This window comes from Candoia aspera, chromosome 2 (assembly GCF_035149785.1).
Source record: "Candoia aspera isolate rCanAsp1 chromosome 2, rCanAsp1.hap2, whole genome shotgun sequence".
Taxonomy (NCBI): Eukaryota; Metazoa; Chordata; class Lepidosauria; order Squamata; family Boidae; genus Candoia; species Candoia aspera.
Window position 1 is genome coordinate 28,787,102 of NC_086154.1, and position 20,208 is coordinate 28,807,309.

At 42.9% G+C, this 20,208-nt stretch overlaps 1 protein-coding gene across 1 annotated transcript in view; it reads right to left on the reverse strand.

Annotated features, from left to right (window-relative positions):
- EOGT (EGF domain specific O-linked N-acetylglucosamine transferase) overlaps positions 1–20,208 on the reverse strand; it is a 48,331-nt gene that overhangs the window by 5,604 nt on the left and 22,519 nt on the right. The gene's annotated exons all lie outside the window — the stretch shown is intronic.

The window sequence follows — 20,208 nt, forward strand, 5'->3', positions numbered from 1 at the left end:
TCTTACCCCCAACTCTGGGTCTACAGATCTTTAAATGCATTTAAGAAGGAGTGAAAAATATTTTATTTTGTAAAGCAAACTGATTAGTGGAAGTGATTGTGAACAGATGCTGAGAATAATAGTAGGGCTATTTTGCTATAAATCTTATTAGCAAAGTTAATAAGGTAGGCTTAGGATTTTATGATTGTGTGTTATTTTTATTGTGGCTATAAATATATCATGGTGTATATTGATTTTCAGCTTTTGTGTAATTTTAATTGTTATTTAGTTTTTAATTTTTTAATGCGGTTAGACCATGCCCTGGTGGGAAGCACCTTATAATACCATTTGTGCTTGTTGAATTTTTTTTTCAAAGCTGAAACTGCACCCTGCAGTTTAAAATCCAGCTAGGAAAACAGGAGATTTCCATATTTTTCTCCCTGTAGAGCAGTGTTTCTCCACCTTGGCAACTGTAAGACACGTGGACTTCAACTCCCAGACCTCTGAGAGTTGAAGTCCTCGTGTCTCAAAGTTACCAAGGTGGAGAAACACTGCTGTAGAGTGTATTTGCTTTGATAGAAAACTTGAAAGAGAAAATTTAAAAATCATGATATTTGAAAAGCCTTACTGAACGATTTGTTTTTTCACATGTAATATACTGTCCCACCCAAATAAGGATGTATGTACTTACTGTATGCCCTAAGGGACCAAGGCTGCCGTTGAATGATACGGTAAGCCTCTGTCACAAGGTAATGGCACCCCAGGCATTCTAGATTAATCATTAATTATATTCACCTCAATTTGGCCACCCACCATAATGCATGTCTCGTCCTTTGTCTAAATTCAGAGGCTCGCTTGAACCACCCTTTCCAACTTGCAGGAAATGAGATTGAAACAAAATTGAAACCAAAATGGCTGCTTTGGGTTTGCACCACACATTTTATAGGTAAACCTCCAAAGGTGGCAATGGTCTCTTCCAACAGTGTTATACAGAGCTCCACTCATCTGCTGCAAAATACTGCCACTAAATCTGGCTGCAGAAATCTGGCTGAGTACAGATGGGAGCACAGAGTTACATTTTCCAGTGTCTTTTTGGTGCCATCTAGCAGTGACCTGGATTATTTATTTATTTTATTTATTTATTAATCAAATTTATCACCGCCCATCTCCCAAAAAGGGACTCTGGGCGGTTTACAATAAAAGATAGATAAAAATATAAAACTATAAAACCCTATAATACAGATACAATAAATGTAATAAAAACCTCGATGGTTAAAAGTTCTTTATGATTTGCAGGCACAACTGGGTCCTTCTAAGAAACTAACCATTCCCAGAAATGGCTACTCTCCCTCCCGCCCCAGGCATAATTACAAAACCAGGACTTTAGCTGTTTCCTAAAGTCCAGGAGGGAGGGAGCTAATCTCACTTCCGGGGGAAGGATATTCCAAAGGGCGGGTGCTATTGCAGAGAAGGCCCGCCTCCTGGACCCCGCCAGATGGAATTCTCTTGTAGACGGGGTCTGTAGCATGCCCTCTCTACATGACCGGGTGGGACAGGCTGATGTGATGGGGAGGAGACGGTCCCTTAGGTAACCTGGGACCGTGCCATGCAGGGCTTTAAAGGTGATAACCAACACCTTGAATTGGACCCGGAAGCGTACTGGCAACCAATGCAGCTTGCAGAGCAAAGGAGTGACGTGTGTTGATCTTGGGAGACCCAAGATCACCCGTGCAGCTGCGTTTTGCACCAGCTGTAGCTTCCGGATACTCTTCAAGGGTAGCCCCATGTAGAGCGCATTGCAGTAGTCTATATGGGAGATAACCAGGGCATGAGTGACCGTTCAAAGGGACTCTCACTCCAGGAAGGGACGTAACTGGCGCACAACACGAAGTTGCACAAAGGCCCTCCTAGCCACAGCTGCCACCTGCTCTTTGAGCAGGAGCCATGAGTCCAGGAGGACCAAGTTCCGCACAGGGTCTGTCTGGGGCAGTGCAACCCCATCCAGAACTAAAGATGACAATTTCCCAGAAATCGAGGCACCATTAATCCACAGCCACTCCGTCTTCCCCGGGTTCAGCCGCAATCTGTTGTCCCCCATCCAGGCCCCCACAGCCCCCAGGCACTCGGAAAGGGTGGCCACAGGATCACTTACTTCACCTGGGATGGAGATGTATAATTGGGTATTATCTGCATATTGATGATACCTCACCCCATAGTGACAGATGATCTCGCCCAGTGGTTTCATGTAGATGTTAAAAAGGAGCAGAGAGAGTACCGAACCCTGCAGCACCCCACAAAGGAGGGGACGCGGGCTGGAGCTCTCGCTCCCTATCAACACCGACTGGGACCGACCCTGGAGGAAGGAGGTGAACCAGCACAGAACTACGCTGCCCACCCCCAACTCCCTAAGTCGGTCCAGAAGGATACCATGGTCGATGGTATCAAAAGCCGCTGAGAGGTCAAGAAGAGCAAGATGGATGCACTGCCTCCATCTCGCTCCCGCCAGAGGTCTTCCATAAGTGCGACCAATGCCGTTTCCGTCCCATAACCGGGCCTGAAACCTGACTGAAAGGGGTCTAGATAATCCGTTTCATCCAGAATCCTCTGGAGCTGCAAAGCCACCACTTTCTCAACCACCTTCCCCAAAAAGGGGAGGTGGGAGACTGGGAGAAAATTGTCCAGTATAGTAGGGTCCAGCGATGGTTTCTTGAGGAGGGGGCGCACCAGCGCTTCCTTAAAGGCTTCTGGGAACACCCCCTCTCTCAAGGATGTGTTTACCATCGCCTGGACCCAGCCACATGTCACCTCCCGTGCTGCTTTCACCAGCCAGGAGGGGCATGGATCTAATTGGCACGTGGTAGCATTTATAGTCCGAAGGATCCTGTCCACTTCCTCGGGTTCAACAGGTTCGAACTGGTCCCAGATAACCTAGTAAGTACGTTCCCTGGGTATCTCCTCAGACTCTGTCTCACACTTGGAGTCTAACTCGGTCCGGATCTGAGCGATTTTATCCTGCAGGTGCCACGAAAATTCCTCCGCACGGCCCTGTAGATGGAAGTCAGACTCCCCTTTCCCTAAAAGGGATTGGGTAATCTTAAACAGGGCTGCCAGGCGGCAATCTGCGGATGCAATAAGAGCGGAGAAATACTGGCGCTTCGCTGCTCTTACCGCCACAAGGTAGGCCTTAATCGCTGCTCTAGCTCGTGTTTGGTCAGGTTTGGCTTTTGTCTTCTTCCAGCGGTGCTCTAGGCGTCTCTTAACCCTCTTCAAAACCCTGAGCTCCTCCATAAACCACGGGGAGTGCCGGGTTTGAGTGGGCAAGGGAGGCCGCACAGGCGCGATCCTGTCCAAGGCTCCGGCTGCCTCCCTATTCCAGGCAGCAGCCAGGGCCTCCGCTGGACCATGCAGGAGAGACTCGGGTATAACCCCCAGCTCCCTCTGAAACCCAGCCGGGTCCATCAGTCGCCGGGGGTGGACCAATTGAATGGGTCCTGCCTCCCTGCGGAGGGGGGCGGCACGAGAGAATCTCAAGGCCACAAGGGCATGATCCGACCATGACAAAGGGGAAAGCTGTAATTCTCCCCTCAGATCATCTTGCCACTGCTCCGACAAGAAAACTAGGTCCGGGGTGAGGCCACTGTCTCTAGTCGGGTCCTGAATAATCTGGAAGACACCCATGGCTGTCATGGTGGCCATGAACTCCCGGGCTGCTTCCGAGGCCCGCCCCAAGGAGGGCAGATTGAAGTCCCCCAACACCATAAGCCTGGGGAACTCCACTGCCAAACTTGAGACGGACTCCAGCAGCTCAGGCAGGGAGGTTGCTACGCAGCAGGGAGGCTGGTACAGTAGCAGAACTCCCAACTGTTCTTGAGAACCCAGCTTGAAGAATAGGGTCTCACACCCGGCCACTTGTGGAGCAGGGCCCTGGCGGCCACTAGGGATTCTTGGATGACAACAGCCACCCCTCCTCCCCTGCCCGGAGGTCACGGCTGATGCCAGACTCGAAACCCAGCCGGGTATATCTCCAAAAGAGCAACGCCTCCTTCAATGCCCAGCCAGGTTTCAGTAATACACGCCAGGTCTGCCCCCTCTTCTGTGATCAAGTCGCATATGAGGGGGGCCTTGCTGTTTATTGACCTGGCGTTACAGAGCAGCAGCCGAAAGTCAGGACAACCACGAGTCTGCTGTCCAGGGCCCGGGTTCGAGCACAGAGGGCCGGAAGACGCCACAGGTAGCAAGCACCGGGGGCGTCTTCCTCTATGATGACCCGCCCTCTGGCTCCCGTCATATCGTCCCCTGCCTGTCACCACCTCAATCACCTGCCCCGCCCTACAACCCCCAGGATCTTGAGGTCCATTAGCCCCCACTCCTGGACTCCTAAGATCACTGGTTAAGGATAGGGACCCTTCCATTCGTTCACACAACCACACCACAACTCAATCACAGGGCAATGGTGAGCCCCCCCCAGTGCACCAGCTCACGCTCTCGGCACTGGTAGAGCCCAACCACCGCCCATACTCCCACCCTGTGCCCCTCCTCAACTTCCCTCACTAGTCAGCAGGGGGGCTACCCAACCACTACTCACCTCTTGCCTCTCACTCAAGAAGGTGAGTGTTCTCACAGTACCCATCCAAACCCTCTCATGTCTCTCACACCTGAAGGGGCCCAGCATTCACCACTTAGGGATCCCTAATAGCCTAATTATATCTTGGGACGGTTAGGAAGGGATGGTCAGTTAATTTGCTATAATCTCTATCTCGATGTTCTCAAGATCAAAATTCTCAAGACTGCCCGGCTTGCTTTATCGTATTGCAGTACATCGGTGCCTCAAACCCCCAGTCTGCCGAATTCTCAATTCTAGACTCTTGTTCTTGTCTGTTGTCTTGTGTCCTAACGCCCCCGGCCAGCTGGTTGATCTACCGCTGCCCGATTCTTCCGGCCACCAGAGTCCACCGCACCGCCCGGTTCTGCCGTCCCGCCAAGGCCGGGCTAGCATCCCAGGTTTGCTGCTTGCTGCCGGGCTACCCGCTGCTTGGTGCCAGCCGCCCGGTTGCCCGCTGCTCGTTGCCTGCCGCTCACTACCTGCCGCCCGGTTGCCCGCTGCTCGTTGCCCGCCGCTCGCTGCCAGCCGCCCGGTTGCCAGTCGCCCGAATACCTCGCTGCTTCGCCCGCTTCAACCAGGGGCTCCGGTGGAGGCAAGGACAGGAGGGGAGAGAGAAACGACTCCCGTTCTGGCTCCGATAAGAGGCCGTTCACCAGAGCCCACCGCTTCCTACCACTCTGTCCGGGGCGGGTGGGATTTCGCCAACTCCCAATTTGGGCTTGGATTGTTGTCTTCAACCCCCCCGAAAAACCTCAAACCGCAAACGGAGGCTGCGGCTGCAGTTCGGGCAATCTCACACTCACCGCCCCCCCAGAACGGCAAACGGCAAACGGCAAACGGCGTCTGCCTGCGGTCGCCATTATGCTTCCTAGTGCTAACATCAGGGCTGCTAACAAGACATAGGCATCAAATGTTAAGAGCCCATGGCTAAGAAAAAGTTTTAGCTTCCCTTGTCCATATTCTCCCCAACTGCTTTCCTGCTAATTTTTAAAAAGTCCTAAGTGGCTGCCACTCCAAATGGACACTTAATAATTAATACTGCTATTTCCACCCCCTAATTATTTATTCAGTTTATCATCTCTTCAGCCCAAAGACTTTCAGAGTGGCTAACAGATTATTTAAAACACAATAAAACAACAGAAATGAGCAGGACTGCTGAGCAAAAATGCATCAACCCTCTCTTGGTTAGGAAGAACTGCAGAGGTCAAAATGAATATTTTACCAAGACTAAATTTTCCATTTTGAATTATTCCAGCCTCTATTGAGAATAAAGTATTAAATGACTGGCATCGACAAGTAATGAGTTATCCATGGATGAACGGAAGCCAAGATTAAATTCAAGAACTTGTAGGATTCAGTAGAATGAGATGGCCTGGCAGCTCTGAATCAGATAGTTCTATCATGCCAACTCTCTGACAGGGATTTCAGTCTGGATTATATTTCCTTATGGTTCCATCATCTCTATGGAAGGGGCAGACCTTTCAGAGAGGCTGCGTGTTGTATTTGGGTTGATACACAAAGAAACAATTTTCAAGGGACTTCATAACATTAAGTAACTTATCGAATGTTTGGGACAAATAGAGGTAAAGAGTAAGTCCAAATTTTTCCCCTCTTGCTTCAGTATTGAATTTATGAGGAAGTAGGGTTACCAGATGTCTGGCAAAAGGAGGACATCCTCCTTTTTTTCCTCATGACCTCTGTTCAGCAGGCATTGCCTTAAAATCAAAATTTTTTTGAATAACTTGTGAGGGGAGAGGGGGGTTGGACTGTTTTCACAACAGCAGTCATTCAAACTTTTGTGTATTGTGATCTTGTAAATTGTCTGCTTCTTTATTTCCCTGTCTGTCAACAGACTCTACAGCCTAGATTTACATTGTTTATTTCCTGATTCCAGCAATCACCTTCAATCCAGTCCTTCAAATCGAGATCACTGTAGTCTGTAGATCACATGACTTGTCCTATGTTTCTCTGGTGAAATTTGAAAAATGTGTTATCTTCAGTTCTATATTATCACTAGTATGTGTTCGTGAAAATAACGATTTGTTGGAAAAATACTGCGATTGAAAAACCAGTCTTTCTGATGCTGGAAAATTAATTTCATATACATGTAGGCCTAAGTATCTGTGTATGTGGGTGTGTGGGTGTGTGTATGTTTTTTGCTGTAACTTTTGTCACAGATCCCAAAAAAGTTAAACAGCGTGTCCTCCTTTACCCCATTTGTCCTCCTTTCCAATTGTCCATGTCCTCCTTTGCCTGTTCAGATATCTAGTAACCCTGCGAGGAAGGAACTAAGAAATTTGCTTAGAGAAGAGACAACACTTTATTCAGATTACAAGATCTTATTCCATTTCTCCTGTAAACCTCCCCCCCACCCCGAAAAAAGCCTTCCAGGTTGCATAAAATTGTTTTACTATATATATTGACAGGGAATGTTCAGAGCCAGAGGTAACTTAAAGCAATTAATTAAAACAACAACAACAACAACAAGCATAGTCTTGACCCCATGAGAACTAACAATACCAAATACACAGTGAGCTACTAAATCTTGTAACTTCCTCCAGCTGGATTTAGAAATCTGAGAAAAGAGGAATGGATTTTGCATGTAAGAAGATATAGTCTGTCCACATTTCCCTTTGACATTCCCCAGATTACCCTCCAGGGTGTGAACACTTCAGCTCCCCGAAGTCTGCCACCAGCATAGCCATTGCTGAGAGTTCTGGGGATTGAAATCCACATAGCTGGTGGTGACTAGGTGCCTTGCCCTGTCCCCAGCCCAGGGGGGTTGGGTGATAGGTACCTTTGGGTTCAGAAGCAACGACCACACAGTACGAACACTTAAGGCTTTATTCCAAGACAGTATGAGGAAATAACATAAAACAGCAATCAAAGAATATTCAAGAATACAGTTAGAAAAAGAAAGGCCTTACACCCATTCTGCCAGTCAGGGAACTTCAAAGAGATGAAGGCAAGAACACCTCTTCATTGATAGCTAATATGCAGCACTCTCCCAATTAATGCCTGCATTGACATTCTATCACGTGGGGTGGTTCTAACTAGCTTACACAGGCTCCAAAACATAATCACACCTGTTTTCAGTGGCCCCATCTGACTTGATTTTTGCCAAGGACAAGAAAATAAGTCTATGTTACCTTGTTCTGGGAATGCTTTAATTATTCCTGCCAAGGATGAAATCACCAAGATTAAGGAGTACAACAGGTAGCAATGAAACCATCTCGAGATTTTGGTTTCAAGATGAAAAAGAGCATCCTACTCTACACAGGTGTGCCATATTAAGGACGGGACGAAGAATATAACCCTTTACTAGCTAAAAATAAATGGTTGCTTCATTCTATAATACTTTAGCGACTAAAAATAAATGCTTGCGTAATTCTATAATACCTTCTTAACCATTATATGAGCCAGTTTGGTGTAGTGATTAAGGCATCAGGCTAGAAACTGGGGGACCAGGAGTTCTAGTCCCACCTTAGGCACAAAGCCAGCTGGGTGACCTTGGGCCAGTCCCTCCCTCTCAGCCCTAGGAAGGAGGCAATGACAAATCACTTCCGAAATGCTGCCAAGAAAACTGCAGGGACAGTCGCCAGGAGTCAAGACTGACTTGAAGGCACCCACCTACCAAAACTTTATTTCCATAAAGTTCTATAAACCATGCACCTAAGGGAAAGAGGTACACACCACTATCTTCTTCCTTGCCAATCTTCTAGTGAAACCCCTACCACTACCCTAGGTTGAAGAAGACTGGTTTAGAATGGGGTAATTGAAATCATTCTACTCAGTTCCCCTGTTAAGGCCAACCTGTCCTAACTTCTGCTCAAGGAACAATGGGAAAGCATAATCTGGACATTCTCACACCCACGTACAGTGCCCAAGTCAGCTGATACAGATGCCCTAAGTCTATTTGATTGCAGTTCTGTACACTTCAGATTATCCTTTTGCAGTACCTTCCTGAACCTTTCACTTGAACCTACATTTTGAGTAGGAAACAACAGTATCCTTGCTTGAATCAGTAATCCTTCCTTGTCTTGCCTCCAGCTGCCTATGTTAGTGTGAAAATCCCCACTGCAGTTATAATCAGACTGCCTTTAATTATGATTGTCAGAACCAACATGTTCCTTTTTCTTCTCCTATATAATCTAAAGTGTGCCTGTTAATCAGGTCTAGAATCATTGAATTGGATTTATGATAATGGACTCTGACAAACAGCCCTAGTGGAATATAAGCGTTCAATCCTAGCTCCACTGAGCATCATCCAGCCATCTATAGAGATGCCTATATAAATAGCTGACGATTCAGCAGCCGTGTCTGTCTGTTTGCTTTACAGGTACAATAATAATAGATGAAATCTGCTGATTGAGCAAGTAAAGCTTTAGTAACTTAGGTTTGGCTGACTAACTTATTAGGTCTGACAGGTTAGCATATCACATGTGTCGAAGTTAACAGTATTGTCAAAAAGGGCTTTGCCTCTGGCACAAAATGATTTCTGTACCAAAAAGTTATTCTTTTTTTTTTTGCATGTTCATTTGTTTATTTTAAGTATCTATATCAAGCCTACTGGAAAGGGGCTAATATTGAGATTTCTGTAGTTAGTTTGTTTTATTACATTAATATAGACCTCAGCTCATGTAGTGACTCTGGGCGGTGTGCACAATAAAACAATACAAATAGATAAAAACCAATTGAAAATACAACCAAAATAAATTAAAAGTTTGTTTGTTTGTTTGTTTGTTTAATGGCAGGAAAAAAAATACAGAGAGTGCATTCAATCAGCCATCATGTAACCGGCCAGTAACCGTCTAGCAGGCTCCTCTCTATCATGGGATCTCCAGGCCAGTTGACAAAACCATGTTTTGAGGGCATTCCAGAAGGCCAGCAGGGTTGGGGCCAGCCTCACCCTGGGGGAAAGGATATGTTTTATATGCATTTCAGAGGCTGGGTAGAGCAAAGGCAGGCTCCATTGAAGAGCTCCATCCCCAAGGGCTGTGAACTTGCAGCATTTCTGGTATCTGGTATGGTTGCTGCAAGGAACATGACAGTACAAAAGGAGTGCATGTCTGGCCACTCTAGGACAATACAGGCAGTACGGCTTCCCTCCAAACTTTGGGTGTGGACCATCAAGAAATAGCAGCCAAATTGTAACTTTTAACGTAGTTTGAACTGTGGTGTTGGAGGAAAATTCTGAGCGTGCCTTGGACTGCAAGAAGATCAAACCAGTCCATCCTCCAGGAAATCAAGCCAGACTGCTCACTTGAGGGAATGGTATTAAAGGCAAAAATGAAATACTTTGGCCACATAATGAGAAGACAGGACACCCTGGAGAAGATGCTGATGCTAGGGAAAGTGGAAGGCAAAAGGAAGAGGGGCCGACCAAGGGCAAGATGGATAGATAATATTCTAGAGGTGACGGACTCATCCCTGGGGGAGCTGGGGATGTTGATGACCGACAAGAAGATCTGGCGTAGGCTGGTCCATGAAGTCACAAAGAGTCAGAAATGTCTAAACGAATAAACAACAACGTAGCCGAAGGAACAAATGGGAGAAATATTAAATAGATTAAATTTTAATGAATTCGATTTCATTTTCATTCTTCTACCAAATACACATGCCATTGTTTTTTTGTCCTAAATCTTAGGTTTGTTTGCTCCCCCCCTGCCACTTTAAATGGTCAAGTATGGTCCACAACCCCAAAAGATTGCGCATCTGTACAAAGTGTACATTTCATGGTGGCTTTCCAGTTCTCAGAGATGGAGGATCCTATGTCTGGGCCTTGTTTGCATGAGACAAAAAAGAACAGTTTTCAGTAGTCATGGAAGGAAGCATGGCCTGTTAACTGTGGCCTTTCCCATATTAAATGGCTTTCAGATGGAGATAATCAGCTGAGTTTTTTCTCTTTGTGCATTAGAATTGGGGGTGCCATTCTTAATGGAAAGGGATAGATTCATAAAAGAAGTTTGCCCCCATTGTTAGGAGTATATGGAAATTCAGCCTAGCATTCTAAATTCCACTAAAGATTTATTAATGTTATTGTCAGTACTGCCATTTTATTGGTGGTTGTGTTTTGTGCTTTTAGAGTACAGTCCTTGCTTAACAACTGCCCTGTTTAGCGACCATTTGAAGTTTTGATGGTGCTGAAAAAGTGACTTTATGACCAGTCCTCATACTTATGACAATTGCAGTGTCCTGTTGTCATGTGATCACCATTTGTGTGCTTTACAGCCGGCTTCTGACAAGCAAAGTCAATGGAGAAGCCAGCAGTAAAATTGCAAGTCGAGGTCATGTGGTGTCTTGCTTAATGACTGTGGGTGATTCGCTTAATGACTGCAGCAGAAGTGAAGTCATAAGTCTGGCACATTTGCGTGATGTTCCACTTAACAACCGTACCATTTAGCGATGGCATTGCCAGTCCCATTTGTGGTTGTTAAGTGAGGACTACCTGTAGTGCATTTTTTTTGTTGCAATCTTGATTCAGTGAAATCTGCTTTCGCATGGAGAAACAGAATAGTAGATCATTTTATAAAATAAAGTTTTGAAGATGTCCCTCGTTTCCTCTGTCGGAAAGTGCTAGCATCCTTCTGTAACTGAGTGCTCTGTGCCAGAGGAACATGGTCAGGAGGAATATAATAATCAACAGAATTATTACATTGCCAGGGATCATATTGCTTCGTCAACTAGAACATTTCCATAGCAAGAGGAACCAGCATGTGCAGCCGATCTCATCCCTATCATAATAAACTCGTCTATCTGAGCTTAGTACCAGAAAGGTTAGCACTTGATCTTATTGCCGGCTAATCTATTTAACCTACTCCACGAAAAGACAAACAATTCAAGCTGTGGCCATGAAAGGATGACACAACTGCCTTTTTGCTAGTAAATGACCCTTTCCACTTTGTAACCTGCAGCATTTGGAGCTTATTTTGTTTTTGTTTGTAAAGAAATGGCTGTATTTAAAGTGGGTGGAATCTCAGGTTAGGCTGAACAGCCAGTGGACCTTATCAGGCACAGCTAGGTATTAGTAGCAAGGGATGTAAACACACACACACACACACACCACTCTGGCCTAAGATACATTTCCTTTCACAATCATTGGAGAATCATTCTTCATTCCTGCAAGTCAGGTAACAGGAAAGGACAACGCTGTGCAAAATAGTTTTGTGGGAAGCCATGCAGCTTGTATGTAGGGATATGGAGCAGATAAGGGAATTCCATAGCGAGCCCATCTGCTGTAGGAGTAATATAAGGCTGGTGATAAATGGCACAAACTGACCATGGATCAACTTTGCAGCTGGGAAGGACCAAAGTAACTGTATTAAAGCCGCTACCAATGCCAGCCATAGTGCTGGTTTTGTGTCTGGTCATTTTGGCAGTACTAGACTTGTATGGCAGGTTGAGTTGTTGTGTGAAGATTTAATCACATGCTACTTGGGGTTCATCCAGTGGTGGACGATTTTTCCTGAGCCAGGTAAAAGCATCTTTCTGAAATGTCCTTCACAACCAATTGTTGTTTTTAAAGCAACAGTAAGCAATGTATTATCTTTATTTGCAGCTGTGCTTTGGAGGTGACCCACAAATGTCTCCTGGGCTGACAGATAGCTTCCAGCACAGATACTTCACTTGATGTTTGCAATTGGCCATGTCTTCTCCTGCTTTGTCTTTAAGGGGGTGGGGGCATCGCTTTGCCATTTTAACATGCTCACTAATCTAATTATGCCCTCTTTGACCTGCATTATGGTATCCAGTCTCTTCCACCAATAGCTGTGATGCCAAAGTGGCTATGCATGGGGGTGATTGGGTAGCATCTCTGATAAAATCACCTAGAACATCCCTGTGCATGCACATACAGTACACCCTCAGTTAACTGGAACTCAGGCAACCGGCACTCTCAAGCAACCAGCAAAAAAATCTGCATCTCTCTGCTGCCTCTAGTGGGTATTGGGGTTTAATACTAACCCTCGAGCAACCAGAAACTACATTTATTTGGCAACTACCAATCCGCATGGGTGCCAGTTAACTGAGAGTCTACTGTATTCATGACACAATCCCTGGACCTTTTTTCTTTTTAAATGTTGACCGTGAAGCATATGCACTTTCAAAAGCAAGGGTTAAAATGGAATTTCTACATTCTCAAACTGAAAATGTAGCTAGAAGTTAGCTTGTACTGTACTACAGCTGAAGAATTCTTTGAAAGTCCTGTTCCATATTGCATTTATTTTAATTCTAAGTTACACGAAGTTCTGAGAATTTGTGGCATTTTGTTTCATTGCTTACAGGTTATACTTCTGCTTATCATTTCTTGACTTTCATTTGACTTTTTCAGTAGAAATATTCCCTTTGTGCCAGGAGGGTTTCATCCCGCACTGAAGCTGTATTCTAAATTAACTGTGATTGAGGAGTGGGTATCTATTCAAAACAATTTCATTGCTAATGATTTTCCACATCCCTACTGCAGACTTTTGCCCATTAGTAAAGCACAAGGCAAATTTATTCAAACTGCCTTCTTCAAAACATTCTGCTTTGTGAAAGGAAGGATTTCATTATCATTGCAAATTCTGCTCCTTTAAGTACCGGGGTTACTAAATAACTTAGGATACCGAAGGTTAAAATATGCAATGCATTACATGTGCTGATTACCAATATGTTTCTGGGTGCAATTCACAAGGTACCTATAAAACCCTCTGGCTTGGCACTGGAGTACTTACAGGACCACTTTCCCCACAGAAGAAAGGCTTGTCCAACCTGTACACTCCACACTTCCCACCAATATCCTTCAATAGTCCCCCAGGTAGATGAAGAGAAGAGGGCAGGAGGCAATGGGCAATTTTTTTTTTAATTGTAGCCCTCATATTATGAAACAGCCTCTCAAGATTGGGCTGGTGCCCTCTTTGGACTTCCACAAACTATTAAACATAGAGTTCATCTCAAGGGCGTTTGGGGAATGAAGAGTCAATGTTGTGACTATGTATTATGAAAACATTGTGCTTTTGCTGGGTTTAATTATATTTGGGGGAGGTTGATGTAATTGCTGGAAGTCATTTGTTGATTCCGATGGTATATAAACACAATCAACCAACCAGTTAGCACATAGGTGCTTTTCAAATATGTAGTTTTGGATCATTTTCCTCAATAAATACTGTAAATGAATAAGTATGTTTTGATTCATTTCTATAATTGGGTTCTCTATCTAGTTTTAGGACTTGTGCAGGGAACAGATCATGTTTTTGGTCATATTTATGCAGAAATACTGAACATTCAAAAGGGCTCACAAACTTTTAAGCACCACTGTATGTGGACATACTCTAGAATCTACATTGTATGTGCGTAACATACAGGTAGTCCTCACTTAACAACCATAATTGGGACCAGAATTTCAGTTGCTAAGCAAAGCAGTCATTAAGCAAATCTGACCTGATTTTACATCCTTTTTTGTGATGGTTGTTAAGTGAACCATGTGGCTATTAAGCGAATCATACAGTTCCCCATTGATTTTGCTTGCCAGAAGCCAGCCGGGAAGGTAGAAAATGGCAATCACGTGACCACATGATGCTGCGATGGTCGTAAGTGTGAGGACCAGCAGTCATTTTTTTTCAGCACCATCATAAGTCCAAACAATCACTAAACAAATGGTTGTTAAGTGAGGACACTTAACCATTTGTGCCTGTATTAACATCTTTCTATTCACAAGATATATGGATTGGCTCATTTGTATCCTAGTGCCTATATAAGAAATTCAGTACTATGCGTAAGAATCATAACTAATCTTATGTAATCTTATGGATGGATCCAAAGTACAGACAAGCATAGGGACCTGATATTCACTGTATGAATATGCTTTGGTTGTCATGCTAAGACAGTATGTTAAACTTTGGCAAAAATACAACAAACAGCAGTCAGTCAGCAGTCTAGACTCTTAACTATTTTTGAGTGAGGACAGACTTGCTGCTCTCTGAGCTTGATTGCTTGCTTGCAAATGTTTCATTATCCAACTAGGAAACATCATCAGTGCGAGTGAGTGTGGGCTTTGCTGCCTGTTTATATGCAGATGCTTGCCCTGCCAGCTTTTTCTATACTTACCTTGGACATAGAATAAGATCAGCAACATACATCACTGCTGAATTTGTATGACATGTTTAACCAAGTCAGACACCCAACCAGCAGCACCAATGATATAATGGGCTAAATTTGAAGAACAGATCATTTTTAAAGTCATAGTTATGCAGAAATATTGAACATTCAAAAGGGCTCACAAAAAGAAAACCACCTCAGGGGGTTTTCTTGTGGCTTAGTATGTTATGTGAACCTGGATAATTTGGTTAATTACTTGTTTGGCATATTGCATAAACAGTAAATCTGTTAATTTGCTAACCAAATTAAAAACGTTGGTACAAACAATAGGTTGACATTTGAATGGCATCATACACGATATCCATGATGATGTATATAGGTAGTCCTTGCTTAACAACCACAACTGGAACTGGAATTTTGGTTGCTAAGCAAAGCGGTCATTAAGCGACTCTGACCCGATTTTACAACCTCCCCAGCAGTAGTTAAGTGAATCACTGCAGCTGTTAAGCAGACCACATGGTTGTTAAGTGAATCACAGTTCTCCATTGATTTTGCTTGCCAGAAGCTGGCTGGGAATGGCAATCTCATGACCACTGGACGCTGCAACAGTCATGTGAACTGGTTGCCAAGCACCCAAACCATGATCACATGACCACAGGGATGCTGCGACAGACCTAAGTGTGAGGACTGGTCGTAAGTTGGTTTTTCAGCACTGTCCTAAGTCTGAACCATCACTAAACAAATGGTTGTTAAGCGAGGCCTACCTTTATACTAACTGAGTGAGGATTTCATTTGGGGCATCTGCAGACATCAGTGGGTTGGGGAAATTTTGGTTTTTGGTGTTTCTGGGGAACCAAACTTTGTTTTGTTATCAAGCTTACTTTAAAAACTGAGCATAGCTTAATTAGAAAGATCCTAATTAACGTTTTAATTGTGCCTCAGCCATTTCATAAAAGGCAAGGTATATCACTGTCTCAAATTCTATTTATATCTACTAGTTAGATACTATTGTGGGTTGTCTTGATCCGATGAAATTAGGCTTTTTTAGCCTAAATTTCTCTCCTATATCCTTTCCTTTCAAACAATGGAGAATGCTATGTATGTGTGGCAGAATCGAAGAGCTTTACACTCACTGTTTTAATGCCACATGACTAATGCAGATGTGGGAAAGGATGCCTCAGAAATGAACCATTAATGACAGAGTTATTGCACAGCAGTATGATTTTGGTGACATCACTAAAGTCAAATATGGTTGTCACTGATATGTCATAGAGGAATAGACTTTTACCCATCTGAATGCCTCTGAAGCCTGGTTTATTCAACACTTAGAAAAAGCTTTAATCTGACAGCTCAATCTGTGTGAGGAAGCAAATCCCACCATTTTCTGTGGTTTACAAAGGGCTAGCTAATGTCGTTTTCCTGATTGAAAGAGGTACACCCATAATCTGGACCAAATGGATTCACTTATCACAGAAAAGACACCTCTGAACTGCTGAGACTCTTTAGTCAAGGTTAACATTTGCTCAGAAGGCAAATAATGTATTGTTTGGAAAAAGCCTGCTATCTGCATCAAGATGTGCAGAGGTTAAATGTAGCGAACTATCATCACTGAACATCTGCTCACAGGGACAGTTCCAATTAAAATAAACATTTTAATCTGCAGCTAAATACATTAAACTGTTTTTGTTACCTTGTTTGTACATTTTATTGTTGACATTTTTATAGTGCTGTAGAATTATGTTTGTACGCCACCTTGAGGACCTAGTTGATAAAAAGATGGGATTATAAACTTTAGCGTATTGGATCTACCCTGTAGAGTAGATCCATTGAAATAAATGGAAATCAATTAGTCATGATTAACTTAAGCTCTGTTGATTTCAATGAATTTAATCTAGATATAATTAAGCCTGGACCCAACTAATAATAATTAAATGACTAGCTGTTAGTATGTTCAGATCTAATCACAGCATGAATATTAGAGTTTCTAAACCATGCTTTTAGATCCTAAATTTCATTCTCTGAGGCATGTGAATGGATTACCATCTTTAATTTGACAGTATTATAGCACCATCTAGTGGCCTATTAATATTTAAAACCAATCGGTAAGGAAGCCTGAAAATAGAACAGTATTACACACCACAGGAAAATATACAAAGTGACTGCACAATGCATACAATCGATTAGAAAAATGTGCAAATATCACACCTCTTTACAACTCTTTAAAGAAGCTCTGCCTAACAGATAGATGGGCAAGCAGAGAGAGCAAAATCTCACGCTGTAACTTCACTGGCTTTTCAAAGAAATTGCTTAATCAAAAATGGAAGATACTCAAAGACCAAAAGTTAGTGTTTTATTTAAAATCTCAATAGTAAAGGCTGTTCCAGAACAAAACAAAAACCAATCCAGAAACTGGTGGCATATAACAAGCTTTTCAAATGAATAAGGAATAGTTTACTTGCTTTTAATATTAATACAGTTCTTCTAAATCTGAATTCAAAGGTAGAATTAGTTGTTCCAGTCCTTGAAGTGTTCTTTTCAAGTGAATTGTTTCATACATTTTGAAACACCTGCACATAAGTGATTTCCTCATATGGAGCAACATTTCACAGTGGAGTGATAATGCAAAAAGATCCTACTGTGTGTAGGTCACTGCTTCTCTACAGGTTGAAAAGACATTTGTTGATTCATCTTCCCAGAGTATTTTCAGGCAGTACTTTAAATAGTGCATCAGATTATTATCAGCATGCATCTATCACTTCCTGTTACACTGTAGAAGTGTAGTTTTGTAAATATAACAAATGGAGGGCTATACAATAACTGGACAATTTGTGAAACAGCCCTGTGAGCTTTTGTAAGGAGCAGTATTTCCAGTGCATCTACCCAAGTCCTAAGCCTTGCATTATGTAGCCATGTCACTACACCCGCTCCTCATTCAGCAACTACCTTGGTTAGCGACCATTTGCAGAAACAACAGCAATAAAAAACTCATTTTCTGACCAATGTGCACATTTACAACCAAATTTTGTCTGCCTGACAACAATGCATGCTGGAAAGACAGTAACTGGCATAGCTGTACAAGAGTACTTTATCTGAAAGAGACATCAGCAACCAATGATCTTCAGTTTCTGTCATGTGATCACTTAGTGACCATTTCACATAATGACCTGGTTGTTGGGATATAAGTCAGTTGCTAAACAAGGAGTGGGTGTAGAAAGCCTTCAGCTTGCTCAGGTTCTAAGCTATTCTTCCCATGCCTATCCAGTTCCTGTTTTAGTGCAGGTTTCAGTCAGATCCATACCATGTGACTTATCATCGGATGATACATCCCAATTTTGATATATCTCATGCAACTGTACATGCACAAAATGCACAAGTTCCCACTTCAGATGTTCATTAGATTAGCAAATTTCTGGGCCTTCCTCTCTCCACATTTGGTACATTTAAAATAACTATAATCAGAATATTTGTTTTTGCTAAGCCCTTTCCTGATACTTGAATAATTATCCAACCTGCAAAATCACCAGCAGTCTTCCATTCCTCTTTAATATTTGGGGAAGGCAATAGATTCTGGCTCACTTTACCTTCCTTGATTCTCTTTCTTAGAAGATAATTATCCTTCAGTGCTGGACAGCAAACAAACTCTTAGCTGTAGCCCACTTGGTTATTATGATGACCGTTCAAAGCACATCAATCCAAGACAAACTCCAAAGCTTTAGGCTTACGATTGATGAGAAGTGCATTAAGGATCCAATGTTTCTTCAATGATTAAGGATTAAATGTTTGCTCCAGACAACAAATGGTTTTAGAATGTGAGAAAAGTAAGTTTTCAGATGAATGGTCCCGTTTAAACCAAACTGAAACATAAAGGTATGTATGGCAACAACCTTGGAAGCTATCTCACACCAGCTTCTGCAGCTTTTACTAACTTTTATCAGGACGTTCCTATAGTAACTCATTAATCCATGTATTCAAGAAGTTTGCTCCCTCCCTTCTTCCCACTAAGACAATGGCTTTCTTCAGAGTAGGACAGAAAGTAACTTGAGATCTATTGCTTATGAATATGTATATTTGCCCACATCATCATATGAATATGTATGCTTACATCATTTCCCTTTCTGTAAATATCAGTGCATTTGTCTGCAGGGGAGGCACCCACCATCTTGGTGAGGACCCCTCCAGGGTGCCTGTATCAATAAAGACTGCAGTCAGCCTTGATTATTTTGTGCTTTGAGTTCTGTGCTGATTCCACAAGAACATACATTTTAAAATCCTGGCACATCTGATAATACTTACAGTGATCTGACAGTATATAAAAATGTCCATTCACAAATAAATGCCTATGTTTTACAAAGTAAATTTCCCTTTTTTTTTTTTTTTTTTTAAAGAAAACCATTCTGATACTGGTCAACATATATTTTTTTGCTTGTTCCTTTTAAGAAGCGGGGGGTTTCATGTGAAAAGTACAGTCTTCAAGTTGTATAGACAGAGTGTTCTCAGCTAGCTGCCCCAGCCCAAGAAAGGAAGGCAAATCTTCATAATCCAGCCCATTTCAGAAATCTTTGGTTCCCTTTTGCAGTGGGTCAAGTTACAAGAGCTTTACGGGCTGCTTTTTTTTCCCCTATAGACACAACAGCAAATAGGGCCACTCTCTGAACAATGGCTTTTGATTATTTAAAAAAGGAGTCAATAATACCAATCGTTATGTATCACTCAAGTATTTGTATTTTTCTCCTTGTGCATACAAATAAGGAAGAAGGCATGAAAGCCGGCTGGGTGACTTTGGGGAGTCCCTCTCTCTCAGCACGTCTCACCAAACAGGGTTGTTGTTGTGGGGAAAAGAGGAGGAGGAAGGAGCAATAGGTATGTTCCCCGCCTTGAGTTATTTATAAAAATAATAAAGGCGGGATAAAGGCAGGGTGAAATCCAAAAACAAAAAGAGATTCCTTTTTGTTAAGCAGAACACCCTGAATCCAGGTTGCAAGCATTCAGACTATCGACAATGAAACAGTGCGTATTAGTGTCAACACCTTTCTTATGCTTTTCCTATACTCTCAGTGGCAAGGGATGCAGATAAAATTAATTCAGCTTCGGTATTATAATTGTTTCCATAGTAGATAATAAGCATCTTAGTGTCAGGAACCTGTCCTAGTCCTGTTTGGACTTTTGGAATGTGCATGACAGTTCTAGTAAATTAAATTAAAAATAGCCAATGATGCACATTCATGAAAAATTATTTAGAAAATACTATTCAACTGTAAACATTCCTTCCCCCCCCAAAAAATAACATTGAACCATTTGGGCAAACGTTTAAAACAATGGTAACAGAACCCTAAACAGGATGCACACAATGTTGGAAAAGGCTTAGACAAAGTTAGAATGACTGCAGCAAGGTTAGCAAGATCAATCGAGGAGACTGAAGAGAGTGGAAATTTTGCCCAAATGTGTAATGAAACACGCACACCCACAAGGAAGCAAGCAGAGGAATGACTAAGTAGCAAAGCTAAACGTACAGGTAGTCCTCAGTTAACAGTGGCAATAGGGACACGTAACTC